The sequence below is a fragment of the Lissotriton helveticus genome, chromosome 11 (assembly GCF_964261635.1).
Source record: "Lissotriton helveticus chromosome 11, aLisHel1.1, whole genome shotgun sequence".
NCBI lineage: Eukaryota > Metazoa > Chordata > Amphibia > Caudata > Salamandridae > Lissotriton > Lissotriton helveticus.
The window spans coordinates 602177261-602193001 of NC_136072.1; the positions used below are offsets into that span (position 1 = coordinate 602177261).

Genomic DNA, 15741 nt, shown 5'->3' on the forward strand with positions numbered 1-15741 from the left:
GCTGGCGAGTGCTCATATATCATACGTCTATATCAGTAAGTGTGATCGCTCTGTATGGTTATAGTTAGGTCTCTACCTATGGCTCCGATGCATCTGTATGTGTGCTAATAACAATGTGACAGGTGTGTGGAGTAGATAGTTCTATATTTTTACATATGTGTGCAAGGCATGTCTGACTGCTTCCTTAACTGGCCTGTATGTGCGCGAGAGAGCTATCGGCATGTATGTATGTCTCCGCGTGAATGTGGCGGGTTGCAGTTAATATTCTGGTTTTTGTGAGGTTACCAGAACCCCACCTCTCTATCAAAGGCTTTCCTTTGTACATATCGCCGTTTTCATAGATGTTAGTACAATTGGTTCAGTTTATCTGAACAGGGACTGCTTCTCCCAGAGTGCACCCTGTGTTAAAGAAAGGCGTCCAGGTGCCAATGCACTTTCTGGTAAAACGAAAGATTACAATCGGCTTTTTGCCACCCAAAGCTTGAATGCGTGTTCGTATCTGGATATGTAAATTGTGTGTAACACGTCTCTTTGTATGGACCCTATGTTTCGTGAATTGCCTTTGTCTTTTATACAGTGCTTTCTGGCCTTGGCTCTAGACGCTGTAAATAACTAGTGTCACTATTAAACAGCACTCATTTAGGGACCCCGGAAATAGAATGGAGATGTAAGATTCAAATCTGTGGCCTTTGTGATACTTACAAGCCGTGAAAATTAAGCTTTAGTGCCGATGGGACTCCATTTGCCACCCGGAGAAGCTGAACCGGCCCCCAACAACAGCAGTTTCTTTTGAAACATTGGTCCGCATCGAGACATATTTAGTGTAGTGGCTGAGTTCGGAATATCAGCGTTCCTCGGTGACTCGAAATGTCATCGGTTTCCAGACTGCTTTACCACTCCCACCCCACTCGGCTTCTGGAACGTGAAACGCGTGCGCCGGCTAATGACGTCATTATAAGCGAGCCGTAGTTCGCCCATGTGACCCAGGCTGTCATGGACACTACATGGTTTGTTGATTCCGGTGGCAGGAGGCAGCCTGTTAAAAAAGGAGAGTGCGACAGTTGCTGGATGTGCCGCGTGCCCCTTATTTGCGAGTGGAGATGTTCCGTAGGTCCAGGCTCCGTGTTAAACCCAACGTTAAACCTCCTGCAGGATGTAGAGGTGGCCCCGTGCCTCCCGTCCTTGTTGCTCCTCAACTAGCACTCGTCCAGAGCACCACCCCTGACCTACCACCGGCACGTGAGAATGAGAGTCCGCCCTCCGACAGCCTGCAACATCCCATCGAAGAGGCCAACAGCAGCTCCAGTACCCAAAGGTGAGTAGAGCTAATGAACACGAGTAAAGAGGTGAGCCCGCCCCCCACCCGACTTGTTTTCTTTATAAACGTTCACATGCACGGGCGCCACGCTACATGACTTCCTATCCGACCGCTAACCCCAGCCGCATGCCCCCCCCCCTTTTTTTTAAGGCACTTGCCAGATATCGACCGCACACTTGCATTCTCTGCTGCTCCTGCCCCACCCAGAACCTGTCAGAAATGTTAGAACAAATTGCACACTTGTGCCTGCGAGGGTCCAGCGCCCTCTTTGTGCGTTGGCTGCTGCTTGCGCTGACCCTCGCCCTCCCCGGCCTGGACCCTGAGCGGGTACTGCCCGTTGCCTTTTGACCTCCGTTTTGAACGTCGCCCTCCTTGACCTCCTGGAGCTGTGCGGTGAGTGCTTCCTCCTCCCCACCCCTTCGGGAGCAAAGCCGCTTCCCGGCCATTGCCGTGGCTGCGGCAGATCTGGGGACAAGACAGCTCCTGGTGTAAGTCTGGAGGGGGGGAAAAGCAAAAACATAAATAAAAGGCATTGCCATTTACAATGCCAATAGCTCTAACTTTAATAATGCGAGACCTATTGCATTGCAAATGCTTGTTCATAGTGGAGTGGGCACGTGTCCCCTCTGCTAGTTCTTGTCCTGCACGTTTGTGGCAGAGTTGAATTGTTTGTGCGATCCATCGTGCAATAGTCTCTTTGGTTACTGCCTTGCCCATGAAACTGTTGGCGAATGACACAAAGAACTGTTTTGTTTTCCTGTGTTCCTTCGTCCTCTCAATGTAGTGCATGACTGCCCTTCTGGCGTCCAGGGTGTGCAGGGCTCGCTCTGCGCTAGTGGTTGGTTTTTGGAAAAAACTCGGTATCTGTATCAACTGGTTCATGTAGAATTTGGACACCACCTTCAGCATGAAGTGTGGGTCAGTCCTCATCACAACCCTATCATTGTGTATTTGTATGTAGGGTTCTTGTAGCGTCAGCGCCTGAAGCACGCGTACTCTGCGTAAGGACGTTATTCCCACCAGGAAAGCTGTTTTCATAGTTAGCATCTTTAGGGAGGCCTTGTGAAGTGGTTCAAAGGGCTCTTTCATGAGTTCCGTTAGGACTATGTTCAAGTTCCATGCAGGTGGCGGCACCCGCTTGGGTGGTGCGATCCTTTTCGCTCCTTCCAGGAATCTCTTCACCACCTGTGATGTGAAGAAACTCCTGCACGTTTCTCCCCTTGTGTAGGTGACTATCGCTGCCAAGTGAACTCTTAACGAGGATGAGCTAAGGTTCTTCTCCAGCAAGTGCGTCAGGTACTTTAGCACTGTGGAGTCCTTCTTCATTTTATTGTGAAGTTCTTCCTTTCTGCACCACATTGTGAATCTTTTCCATTTCGCAACATAGCACTTCCGAGTGCTGGGCCTTCGTGCCTCCCGAAGGACCCTCAGGGTGCTTTCTGGCAGTCTCAAATGTGCGAACTCTATGTCCTCAGGAGCCACGCTACTAGGCTCAGGCTCTCTGGCTCTGGGTGTAGCACCTCTCCGTTCTGCATGGAGAGTAGGTCTTTCCTCTTGCCGAATCTGTGGGGTGCACACTGTGTCATCTCCATGATCTGCGAGTACCATGTCTGCCTGGCCCACTGTGGCGCGACCAGTATCAGGGTCATGTTGCTCGCTCTGCACTTGCTCAGCACTCTGTGCATCAGTGGTATCGGGGGAAAGCCGTAAGCAAATGTCCTTGACCAATCTATCCATAGGGCATTCCCCAGGGACCCCTCCTCGGGCTGTCTGGATGCGAAGTTTTGGCATTTTGCATTCCGGCGTGTGGCAAACAGGTCCACTGATGGTGTTCCCCATCTGTCGAACAGCCACCTTGTCTCTTGAGCATTGAGCTCCCACTCGTGGGATGCCGATGTCTGTCTGCTGAGCCAATCTGCCTGTATGTTGTCCTTCCCTGGAAGGGGTATGGCTAGCAGGTCTATCTTGAGAGGGATGGCCCATCTCCATATCTCCTGCGCCAGCGTTGAAAGCGGGGCTGACTGTGTGCCACCCTGCTTGTTGATGTAGAACATCGCGGTGGTGTTGTCTGTTTGTAGCAACACCTTGTGCTTGTACAGTCTTGTTTGGAAAGCTTTCAGTGCAAGGAAGATTGTCTTCAATTCTAGGTAATTGATGTGCTTTGTCGCATCTGCTGGCGTCCACAGTCCCCTCACCTTGAGCTCCTCCATGTGAGCGCCCCATCCCTTCAGGGATGCGTCTGTGGTGATGGTCACTGTTGGCGTTGGGGGCGTTAGAGGCTTTCCCCTTGTTATGTTCTCCATGGTCCACCATGTCATCTCCTTCTGCACTGCGTGCGTTACAACCACTAGATCCTCCCAACTGCCTGTAGCTTGTGACCATTGCTCCTGTAGCCATTCTTGAATGGGTCTCATGTGGAGACGTACATTTGGTACCAGGTGGATGCATGATGCCATCATCCCCTTGATCTTGCTCGCAGTCCTCACTGTCCGAGCTTGTCCCTTCCGGTAGAGGAGAGTTTCCTTCACCAGCGCCCTCGCACTCTTCTCGCTGGGGAACACCTTGCCCTGTAAGGGGTTGATCTGTGCTCCCAGGAAGATCTTCACTTGTTCCGGCTCCATTGATGATTTCTTCTAATGGATGGAGAACCCCAGTCTTATGAGTGTGCTCGTCACTGTATGTGCGTGCTGCTTGTATTTCTGGTATGAGTTTGCTTTCACCAGCCAGTCGTCCAGGTAGGGGTATACGTGTATTCCCTGCCTTCGTAGGTGCGCTGCGACTGCTGCGAGGCACTTTGTGAAGACCCTTGGTGCTGATTTTAGCCCGAAGGCTAGTGTCGTGAACTGGTAGTGGCTTTCACCGATGGTGAACCTGAGCATATGCTTGTGCTTTCTGTTCATTGGGATGTGCAGGTAGGCGTCCTTGAGGTCTATCGAGACCATGAAGTCCCCGATCTGCAATTGCGGGAGCACATCTTGCAGGGAGGTCATTTTGAATTTTTGCGTTCTTATGAATTTGTTCAGGAACCTTAGGTCCAGAATGGGTCTCATTGTCTCGTCTACTTTTGGTACCAAGAAGTACGTTGAGTATATTCCCTTGTTTCTTTCCCTGAAGGGTACCCGTTCTATGGCCTGCTTCTGCAGGAGTTCCTTTGCTTCTTCCTGAAGACGCTCTAGCCGTTTGCTTGCTAGTGGTTTTCTTTTTGGTTTTCTGCTTGTTGGCCTCCCCTCCAACTCTATGCAGTATCTGAATTGGATGATGTTGAGGATCCATTTGTCTGATGTGATTTCTCTCCATTCTTGGAGGTAAAATCTTAATCTTCCTCCCACTGGTGTTATGTGGTCGTAGATGTCTAGCTTGTCTTGACCCCTCTGTACGTGCTGCCCCCTGGGATCTTTTCTGTGGGCGGGCACACAGAGTTTTTTTAAGTCACTTAGAGGCGGGCGGCTGTCCCCCTCTTCTATTCTGTCCACGTCCATTTCCTCTCCCTCGAAAGGACTGGCCTCTTTGTTGGTATTGCCAGGACTGCTTCTGCTGACCCTGCTGAGGTTGCGAGTCTGCCTGGTGCGTTTGTTGGAAAGCCTGGTGTGATGTACCTGGCTGGTTTCCACCTCTCCCGCCAGGCCTCCGTGACGGGGTGCCCCTTCTGTTGCCTCTGAACTGCAATGCTCCCATGGACCTTGCTGTTTCGTTATCCTTTTTTAGTTGACTGAGCTTCTCATCAACTGTTGTTCCGAAAAGCGTATCGCCGTTGAACGGTGTGTTTAGGATGCTGTGTTGCACCTCTGGTTTGAAACCTGAAATCCTGAGCCTGGCGTGTCTTCTTTCAGTGACACCCATCCTCATGAGCCTGCTGGAAGGCAAGAATTTGCCGCGTTCTTCCCTTCTTCAACCAGTTTTTCGGCCTTCTGTCTGGCATCCTGGGGCAGGTCCTTCACCAACTGCCCCAGCTCCTCCATGATCTGGTACATGTGCCTGTTTATCAGGGCATTGGAATTAGCCATGCGCCAGTGGGTCGCGGCATTCCGTTTGATCCTTCTGCCCACCAGATCCATCCTCTTGCTCTCCTTATCCGGTGGTGGTCCAGAAGTAGTGGGTACGTTAGCCCTCTTCCTTGCTGTGGCCATGATAATGGAGTCTGCGGAGACTTTGCCCTGAATGTAGGGAGTGTCTTTTGAGGAATTTTGTATTTCTTCTCTGTTCTGGGAGTTACTGCCTTGCATGTTGCGGGCTCCCTGAATGCTTCCCTCCCTTGAGCCAAGACGCTGTCGAGTATTGGTAGGTACTGGCTGCTTGTTTGTGTGGGGAGCAATGTCTCTAGAAGGAAGTCTGCTTTCTGCTTCTCTTCGTCGAGCTTGAGTTTGAATGCCGCTGCGGCAGACTTTATCACCGAGTTGTAGGCCCCGATGTCGTCCTGCGGCGAGGGCCTCGAGGGATATGTGTCGACCGCCTCCTCCGGGCTGTCGGTGTCGACATCTAGGTAATCCACCTCCTGTAAGTCAGAGGGGGCCGACTCTGCGTCCGTCCTGCTGTCCTCTTCCTCCCCATAGTTGTAACTATCGTAGGGATTCTCGTCCTCTTCCTGGTCGTCGACCACCTCGACGTCCGGGTCTTGTTCCTCGGCGACCTCGTCTTCCTCCTCGACCACCTCCACCACTGGTGGCTTGGTCTTGTGTGGAATCGTGAAGGTTTTCATCTTTGCGTCGAATTCTTTCTTCCGCTGCAAGATGTTTTCCATTTTGGCCTCGAGGCGCCTTCTCTTTTTCTCCATCTCGGCTGCGTGTTCTGCGTCGGATGGTTCGGCCGCTCTTTTCGGCGGTTGGCTCGGCGCCGTGCTTTTCGGTGCCGAAGTTTTCGACGTCGACCCGGATTTTGGGTCTCTGGTCGGCGTCGGTAGTTTAGGGTCCTTCTCCCTCGGCGTCGATCGATCCTTTTCGGGGACTATTTTCGACGACTTCTGCTGTTCAACAGCTCTCGGCGCCGGGGACTCCTTCTCAGAGGATCCGCTGGACCTGTGAGTACTCGCGGACGCCAGGTGTTTTGGCGTCGGCGCTTTCGGGGCCTTGCCCTCGTTTTTCGAGACTCAGAGTCTCTTGGGTTCTTGGGGGCCGGAGAGTGTCTCCTACCTTATCAGAAGTCTTCGTGTAATTGGTCTCTACGACCGTGTAGCTGTCGTCTTCGGCGGCAGCGTTGTCCTCTTCCTCGGAAGACATCCCCAGATCGTAAAGGGACGGAGTCGGGGCCTTCCCCTGCAGGGTGGCGTGCGCTACCCTCTGTCTCTCTCTCACACGAAGGGTCTTCGGGGCGAAGGCGGAGCAGGCGTTGCAGTCCTCGCTTTCGTGATTTACCGGTAGACAAAGGTTGCATACCGGGTGCTGGTCCTTCTGCGCGTACTTGTGGTGGCAGTTACGGCAGAACTTGAACGGCGTGTTGTCCATCATCGAGCGGTCAGGGCCTCCCTTGTCGCGTGTTCGTCGACGTTTGTCGAAGATCACGATGAATTCTCCTTTGCTGACTCCTCGTCGATGAAGTCTCCTGGAGTCTTCAGATGACTTTTCTTTCTAATTTCTGTATTTTCCTTCTTCTTTCTCCAAAAATGTCTGGAGCCCAAACGGGAACGATCCAGACCCGACCGGGGAAAAAGAGAATCTGAAGATGGCGCCCAAGAGTGGGAGCTTCCGCAGGAAGCATGCCGACGTCACCGGAAATGCACCCAAGGAGGTGTGACGCCGACGCCCACCTGGGCTACAAAAAAAAACAAAGAAAAGACTACGAATCCGGACCCAACCACAAGACCGCGGAATAATGCACAGCATAGTGAATCCAGAAAGATTCACGCTGCAAAACTAGGGGGTGAATATTTGCACAGTGGCGGGACTTGTTGGCGAGGCCTTGTTCTGTTTTTGTCGCCTCGAGAGCGGGCCCCCGCGACGGAGAGTGGTGAAGGCCCAGCAGTGCGACGGAGCCGGACTGGAGCCTACATAAATTAGAGGAGGTAATATAGCCGAGGTGGCTGGGGCTGCTGACGGCCTGCTCTTTTTCCCGGGGTCTCGCTGGCTGGTCGCTGTCCTCCACTCTGCTGATCTTGCTATACTAATCCCCTGAGACTCTCGATTCCTTCAGCCATGGGTAAAGGAGTCAAGAACCAATCCAAGCTGTCTTTTGAACAACGAAGATCTAAGTCACAGGACCCAGGTCCTGGCAGGAGTGTGGGGGAGATCGCGCCGGTGCAGGACGATGCAGAAGATGACATTCGTACTATACTGAAATCTATGGAACACTCTCTGCAGAATGGCATCTCGGCGCTGTGAACTAAAATGGATGCCATGTCATCCAGGATGGACAGAATGGTGGAACGCTTAGATAAACATGCTGAGTGACTCGATATGAATGAGAGGCGCCTCACGGAAGTGGAGAAGTCCCACACTACGTTAGATGCGGATCATAAGCAACTGGGGAAAGTTATCCGCATCCTGCAAGACAAAGTGGAGGATTTGGAAGCGTGTTCCCGACGCTGTAACCTGAGGCTGGTAGGTCTTCCGGAAACGACAGCTACGGGCAACATGGAGCAATTTATGGAAAAATTGCTTGTCACGCTGTTGGGGGAGGCAGTCTTCTCTGCCATGTTTGTGGTGGAGAGGGCGCACAGGGCCCTGGGGCCCCATCCGCCGCCGGGCGATCCCACGCGCCCCATTATTGCATAACTTCTCAGCTATCGCGATCAGGACGCTGCTTTGAGGATTGCCCGGGAAAAGAAGGTCCTAAAATACGAGGGCTCAGAGCTATCCCTATTCCCTGATTTTACAGCTAGGGTCTAGGAGTCCCGCAGACATTTTGTGCCCCTCAAGAAGCAACTCCGCGAACTTGGAGCAGACTACGCCATGTGTACCCTACAAAGCTCCGGGTCAACCGACAGGGGATGTCACACATATTCACGGATCCCAAGGTTCTCCAGCAGGCCATCAGGAAAAGGTCCAAAGACCAAAGAACCAGCCCGACGAGAGCGCATCAGGACGAAATGGCGGACTCAGTGCTGGATGAACAAGATTGACTTACATGGTAACAGTTCTTTGAACATTGCGTGGTCAGGCCGTTGTACTGTGGGATGCTATGTGAGACTGGACATTTACCTTTATGTGTTGCTGTGGGGGCTCTGCTTAGGGCGGTAAACTCGGGTGGGAAAAGTTTGTTGGATAGGGTAGCCGCCACTCAGTGTGAGGTTATTGAGACAATGAATGGACAACTGTAGAGCATTAGAATACATGAAAATGCTTTGAACTAGGCTTACTGATGGCGACCCTTATGGTGCTAACTGTGACTTACTTATTGAAACAGGTCAGGGACACTTGACCCCTGACCATGGGGGGGTCTGCAGCTCTACGACCTCAACTGCAAATGTTCTTATGTGAGGGGCGGAGCTTGGGCTGAGGCTAGATTTTGGTTTTCGCTTCCTTACAGTTTCTTAGTTGGGAGCGCCCTCCGCCCTTGTGTGCCTCGCACTGTGGTTGTTCTTTTTGTTGCATTACAAAGTTAATGGATGGAGTATGGGGGGCTGGGGGGATGAGGGGAGGAGACTGATATCTCATGCGACCATGTTGGGGGAGGTCTGCTGTGGGTGGGGGGTAGTTGGGGGGGTAGTTGGGTCTCAGGAGGGTTATGAGTGTTTGTTTTTCTTTCAGCAGATGATACACGCACTGTTGGCCCGCATGCAGTTTTTCTACACACATTTGCCTGCACAGACACTATATGGCACGTGAAACACTGGATACCAGGGAGGGATTGGGCGGGTTGCGAGTGCTTTCCTGGAATGTCGGGGGACTTAATGACCATCGTAAGATCCGTAAAGTGATTAGTTACCTCAATAGGCATGATATAGACCTAGCTCTCTTACAAGAGACGCATCTTCCCACAGCCAAGCCCTATGCTCAAAATTAGAGCTTTGGAGGGTAATATTAATGCGGGGGGGTTCACCACACACGCTAGGGGGGTCCTGACTTGGGTTAATCCCAGAACTCCGTTTACGCTTCGGCTACTGCTAGAGGATGTCGGAGGGCGATACGTTATATCCAGCTGGCGGGGCCGGGGCCTGGACATCTTTATAGTTAATGTATATGGGCCTAATTTTGACTGCCCTGAATTTTTTGGGGAACTTGCTAGGATTACATCTCAATATGATTACACTAAGATACTCTGGGGAGGTGATTTCAACTTGGTCAGGGATCCTGATTTGGATAGGTCCGCTGGCCCCCCCCAGGGGCCCAGCAGCTGCAGCGAGAAAGCTTGAAGAAGTCATGGTATGTTTGGATTTGTGTGACGTGTGGCGGATGCGAAGCGGAGAGAGGTGGTTACACACATTACTCTGCATTACACAATCTTCACACACGGATTGATTATTGGTTAGCCTCAGGTCCTCTGTGTAGACTGGTCAAGCAGTGCGAGGTGTTGCCGCGCACGCTCTCGGATCATTCGCCACTGCTATTGGTTCTGGATTTGCCCGGGAGGAGAATCCCACCATTCACTTGGAGGTTCCCTCCCTTTTCCCTTCTCGACCCGTTGTTTCGCGAGGAGATGGCTGTTGCGATAGACACCTTCTTCACTGCTAACATTGGCTCTGTTGATAATTTTCAAACGATCTGGGAAGCTTTTAAAGTGTATATCAGGGGGTAGCCATGTCGAAACACTTGGGGGTGCTCAAAGCGATTAGGCAAACTCTGACTGACTTGGAGGGCAGACTGAAAGGCCTGGAGCAGCGACATGTCCAAGGCGACGCTGAGGCTGTGGATGGTGAGATCAAGGTGTTTCTGGAGGAATATCAGGAAGCGGCAGATCACGAGGTGCAGCATATGGGAAAGTATGCTACGGCACGCACTTATGGTGAGGGCGAGAGGCCGGGATCTGCTTTGGCTCGATTGATGAAGGCTAGACGTGGTAAGACTCTAATTTCTGAGATTAAGTCGGAAAATGGTGAACTTTTGACAACCGAAGAGGATGTGGCTGACCGTTTGGCAGTATTACGTGGAACTATACAGATCTAGATCAGAGGGAATGGAGGATCAAATTAGTGAATACCTTGAGTTTATTCAACTGCCCTTCGTTCCGGACGCCCACAGGGAACTCTTGAGTCATCCGATAGAAAAGGATGAAATTATTGAGGCCTTGGGCGGCATGAAAGCTAGTAGCGCGCCTGGGACAGATGGGCTAACTGTTGCCTTCTATAAGGCATTCTTGGAGCAGTTACTTCCTCATCTCGCTACTTTGTTTGCTGATATATATGAGTCGGGAATGATGCCCCCTACAATGAGAGAGGTCATGTTGGTTGCCATTCTTAAACTGGGTAAAGCTCTAGATGAGTGCAGTTCGTTTCGCCCGTTGTCGCTTCTTACTGTGGACACGAAACTGTTTGCTAAAATCTTGGCTATTAGATTGGCATTAGCGTCCCACATCCTCGTTGCTCCTGAACAGGCGGGATTCATCCCTTCCAGAAATTTGACGTGTAATATTCGGACTGTGTTTGGTGTGATGCAGCACGTTCGCCAAGAAATTAAAGCAGTCGCTGTATTTTTAGATATGGAAAAAGCATTTGATTCAGTTGAATGGTTGTTTTTGAGGCAGGTGCTAATGAGAATGGGGCTTGGGCAAATCTTTTTGCAATTAATCGGCACTCTATATTACAGGCCGACGGCCCGTGTGCGAATCGGAGATCTCGTCACCGCCCCCCCTTTGTATATCTAGAGGCACCAGGCAGGGCTGCCCCCTGTCCCCGCTCCTTTATGCCTTGGTGGCAGAACCTCTGGCCTGCGCCCAGAGGGAGTATCATGAAAAAGAAGGTATAGGGTTTCCTACCTATAGAATAATAGTGTCCACTTATGCGGATGACACGCTTCTTTATGTACGCAGGCCTGAGGAAAACCTGTCGGCAGTTATCAGGGAGGTGGTGAGATTTGGGGCGTTGTCTGGCCTTAAGGTCAATTGGGAGAAATCCTTAGTATTCCCGCTTACCCCTGCCACCACCGAATTTGAGATGGAATACCCTTTGGTGTGGACAGAGGATTCAGTTTGTTATTTGGGCATACGATTGCATGCGAAGGCGGATATAGATTTTCTGGGAAACTATGGCACGGCTATTTCGAAACTTGAGGATGATGTTGAGTTGTGGTTTCGTATTTCCCTGTCACTGATGGAGCGCATATCGATTATGAAAATGGTGGCCATGCCTAGATTTCTTTTCCTTTTCACGAATATCCCTCTTGTCCTACCGGGGACTTTCTTTACCAGATTAAGGCAGCTCTTGTTAAAATTGGCCTGGGCTGGCAAGCAAGCCAGGGTGCAGTGGGGGGGTCCTCACGCTTCCGTGTCATTTGGGTGGCCTTGGTGCGCCCGACCTGGAATTGCACTACCGTGTGGCGCAGGCTGCACACCTTCATGCTTGGATTAATGGAGACGCGAATGTGCCATATCTCCGGATGGAACGACTATTCGCAGAGTCAATACCTCTGCCTGCTGTTGTTTTGGAACAGCCTGATCGTAGGACGGGCGTCATGGATTCCTTGAATTCCACCAGACATGCTTGGCACTGGTTGTTGATACAGCAGGCAGATGTGCTACTATATTCTCCGGCTATGCCCATAGAATGGTTAAGATGGTTGGGTCCTTGCACTGAGATAGGCGTGATTAGGGCTCTACACGCTCTTAATATCAAAGTGGCGGGTGATCTCTTTTGTGACGGTACGGCTCGCACTGCAGAACAACTTGATGGGTTGCCGGAGAGTTTCACAACGTTAAACAAATTTCAATTCCACAGAGTGAGAGGGGCATTGAGAGCGCTTCTGGGTGATATGGCTGAGCCTCCTGAGGTTTGCGAGTTCACATATGTAGTCAATACCCCTTCTCCTCGTAAGATGACTGCTGCTCTCTACAAGAGGGCAATGGCCCATAGGGCGCATAAATATACGGCGGCCAGACTAGCATGGCAGAGAGATTTGAACGTCTTTCTGGACGATGCTAAGGGTCCTATTGCTGCATGAATATCGGAAGGATATCTTTGCATGGTAGGCACCGGCTGGTACAATTTAAATACCTTAATAGGGTATATTATACCCCAGAGAGACTGCATAGATATGGGTTGCGTGAAAATGCTGAATGTGAGAGATGTCATGTGGAGGTTGCGGACTTTATACACTTGGCATGGTTGTGCCCGGGTGTATACTCCTTTTGGGAGGCAGTGTTTGCTGAGCTGGGTAGGGTTGATGAAACGGAACTCACAGCAGTGCCGCTGGTAGCTCTCCTAGGCTACACTAATGCCCTTCCAAAAGCTATCCGCAGACTGGTGGATATGGGATTACTTATTGCCAGGAGGAGAGTAGCAATGTGTTGGTTGAGGGGCCCTACCCCCACTTTACAGCAGTGGTCCAGGGATATGCTCTACTGCTCCACGCAATCTGAGCTCTACAGCGAGCTGCGGCCGCCCAGGAGCAGACCAAAAAATTTCTCGGGCCTATATACAGCTTATTTGACAGGTGTGAGAAGTGAACGCCTGGACGAGGCAAGGGATGGGGATGTGTTGGACGCTTCAGGTGTTACTGAGCCGGCTGGCATTGGTTGAAACGTTGGCTGGAATTGGCGCGAGAAGCTGGAAGACAGGGAGGATGGGTCTTCTCCATCAAGCGAGTTTTGGAACGGAATGGTTGGGTAATGTGCCACAATACACTCTCACCTTGGGTCTGCTGTGTGTTCTCCTCTACGGTCCCTGCTGAACTGTGCGTCAAGAATACGAAGTTGAACGCCGCCTGCCCTCTGATGGGATGTTGGCATTATGGCTGTGTTAGTTTAATAGTATCAATGATGAATGCTGCAAGTGGTTTTGTCCGGGGCTAATGTACTGGTGGGTGCTTTCATCTGCGGTTGTATTTCAATATACTTAATAAAGCAATTAAAAAAAAAGGAATCAAAGTTGGCAACTTGAGCACAAAAGGCACAATCTTTAAAAGACCCACATTTCAACTACCCCTGTTAGGCTCATGGAGAGCAAAGACTTTGAGCAGGGCCTCGTACACCTTAACCAGACTGGCACTGGCAACACATGCAAATGTGAGGCGAAGCACTTAGTAGGTTGCTGCCCTGACAACACAAGAAGGAATCAACCTGCTCTGCATTACCCTCCCAATCTCACCACTCGGGCGAAGTCAATTTTCCTTAGATCTGAGAGACCCTTGATCTTCTAGTTTTACAGGAGTCATCATATTCCACTTTCGTTATTAGTAGGGCAAGGACATTTCACGTTAAAAAAGTTACATAGAGATGAAACGAGTTTTACCCTGCTGGTTTACATTCTTTCCTCCCTGTTGCATGAGATGCTAGAATGCCAAGATGATCAAAGTTCTTAGAGGACTTGCCTTTTTGTCTCAACTAAGAGCAACAAACATCATCCAATTAGGCCTCAAAGTAAAACAGTCTCTGTCTTTCCAGCTGTGAACAGCATCTATTACATTTTTGTTTGCAGACCTCATCTTATTTTAGATTTTTTTTAAATTTATCAGTAGGAGATTTTGAGTCCTTTCACAGCTCTTACTCATGATCTTCAGTTAGACTTTTGTCAAGACTGACAAGGAATATTAAACCGCCCTAAGTCACTTCGTTGAGGAACAAAGTTTTAGAGCCCCCACAAGCAGAATTCCTTTTCAGAGGTTCTGTCACTTCAAGAAGTATGGCCAACTGTCACTGCATCTGGCAAACGCACACATGAGCAACTCAAGGAACTAGTAGGCCAAACAGCCTGTTGTCTAAAGCTTTCAGGACAGCTAACAACCTGTTTTATTTTTTTACCAGAGTCGCCAGTTACATGTCATAAAGCAAGCTCCTAGTACTTCTTGATGTGTTAGAGCCCACTGCCCAGGGCGCTCTTGATAGCACTACGCTTAATGACTGGTCTCAGAGAGTTTTGGGTTTCTTGGGAGATGCTAACACCACCATTATTGCTAAATAGTAAAATTCAGTTTTTATGGACAAGAATAATAATATTGTTGATATCGGCAATCTAAGCTAAATTCCAGTAGAGGCATCCTCTTTGGAGATCAGTTAATTAAAGAGATTTCTAACTGCATCCCACTTCCACCTCCCTAGACAAGGCTCAGTAGTCCACACATTGCATCATTTACAAAAGAAGGGTTTAAGGATTGGCAGAAGAGAGGGAAGAGTGCTTAACTGGCAGAAGAGGCTTGTACAGCCGTCTTCATTTTCTCAGACACAACAGTGGAGGTCATTCCAATCAGAGTCCCCACACCCCAACAGACAAAGGGGCAGAGGAGTGACCTTTCTCTCTTCTTCACAAGCTCAATCAAGTTAGTCTCCAGCTTCCACCTCACAAAAGAAAAAAGGAGTGAGCATATCAATTATGCCAGAATAGGAACTATTTACTGGCATATTTAAGTACTTAAAATCATCAACATTTATTGTACAGCTTTTTTAGGATCTTCCAGTATAGCACCAGCTTCCCGAATGTCATTTCTTCTCTCACAAAGAAGACTACTCAGTAAACGTAGAGGTGGCAGCATTGATCAGGAATGGGACAACGGGATCTACTTCACCATGAACGGTTTTGTCAGTTCAATTTCTGTGGTACAGAAAAGCTCAAATGTTTACACCTAGTAATAGATCTGAATTCTATAAACATGTGGGTTTTACATCCACATTTAAAGATGAAGGGCACTCATTTTTGAGACCCCTTCATCGCATTCACATCTGTAGGATGCTTTTCTCTCCATTCCATTTTTTTGAAGACCCCCGATGTTTCTCAATTTCCAGTGGGTAGACAGATGACAGTTTCACTTCCTACTCTTTGGTCTGTCCTTGAACTCCTTCAAACTCCTCCAAACTGTCTTAGGACACCTCAGCAAATGATCTACCATGACACCATTCTCCTGATGGCCAAGTACCCTTCACGAACGCTGCATTACATCATAGTCTTTCTCCATCACTTAGGTTCCCTGGTTCATTCTGAAAAGCTGGATTGCACTCCCCTTCAAGGAAGCAGAGTTCACAGACTTCCTTGTGGATACCAAAATTTGCATGCTAAAACTGGCGCGTGTACAGGTGTCTCGGTTCCTGGTATTCGTACAAACTTTGGAAAACGGCTGCTTTTCACATAAATAACTAGGTTTTTACATCTGTCCCAGCAGTAACACTTAGTGGAGTTTATACTGACAAAAATGTGCATTGTTCAAATAATATTAAAGATAAATTCCTGCCAACTATATTTGCAAATTTGTATTACACAACACCTACATTTTATGTAAAAAGAGACATGATTACCCAAGGAAATGATTAAGAAACACATTGACCTAAACTTTTTATGAACATAAGTTCCTAAAAAACATTCTGCGTGTCAGGATTACCTAGCAAAATTCCATATTTTAATTATGAATATA

General features: G+C 49.5%; 1 protein-coding gene across 2 annotated transcripts in view; it reads right to left on the reverse strand.

Moving 5' to 3' along the window:
- XRN1 (5'-3' exoribonuclease 1) overlaps nucleotides 1-15741 on the reverse strand; it is a 1049234-nt gene that overhangs the window by 913802 nt on the left and 119691 nt on the right. The gene's annotated exons all lie outside the window — the stretch shown is intronic.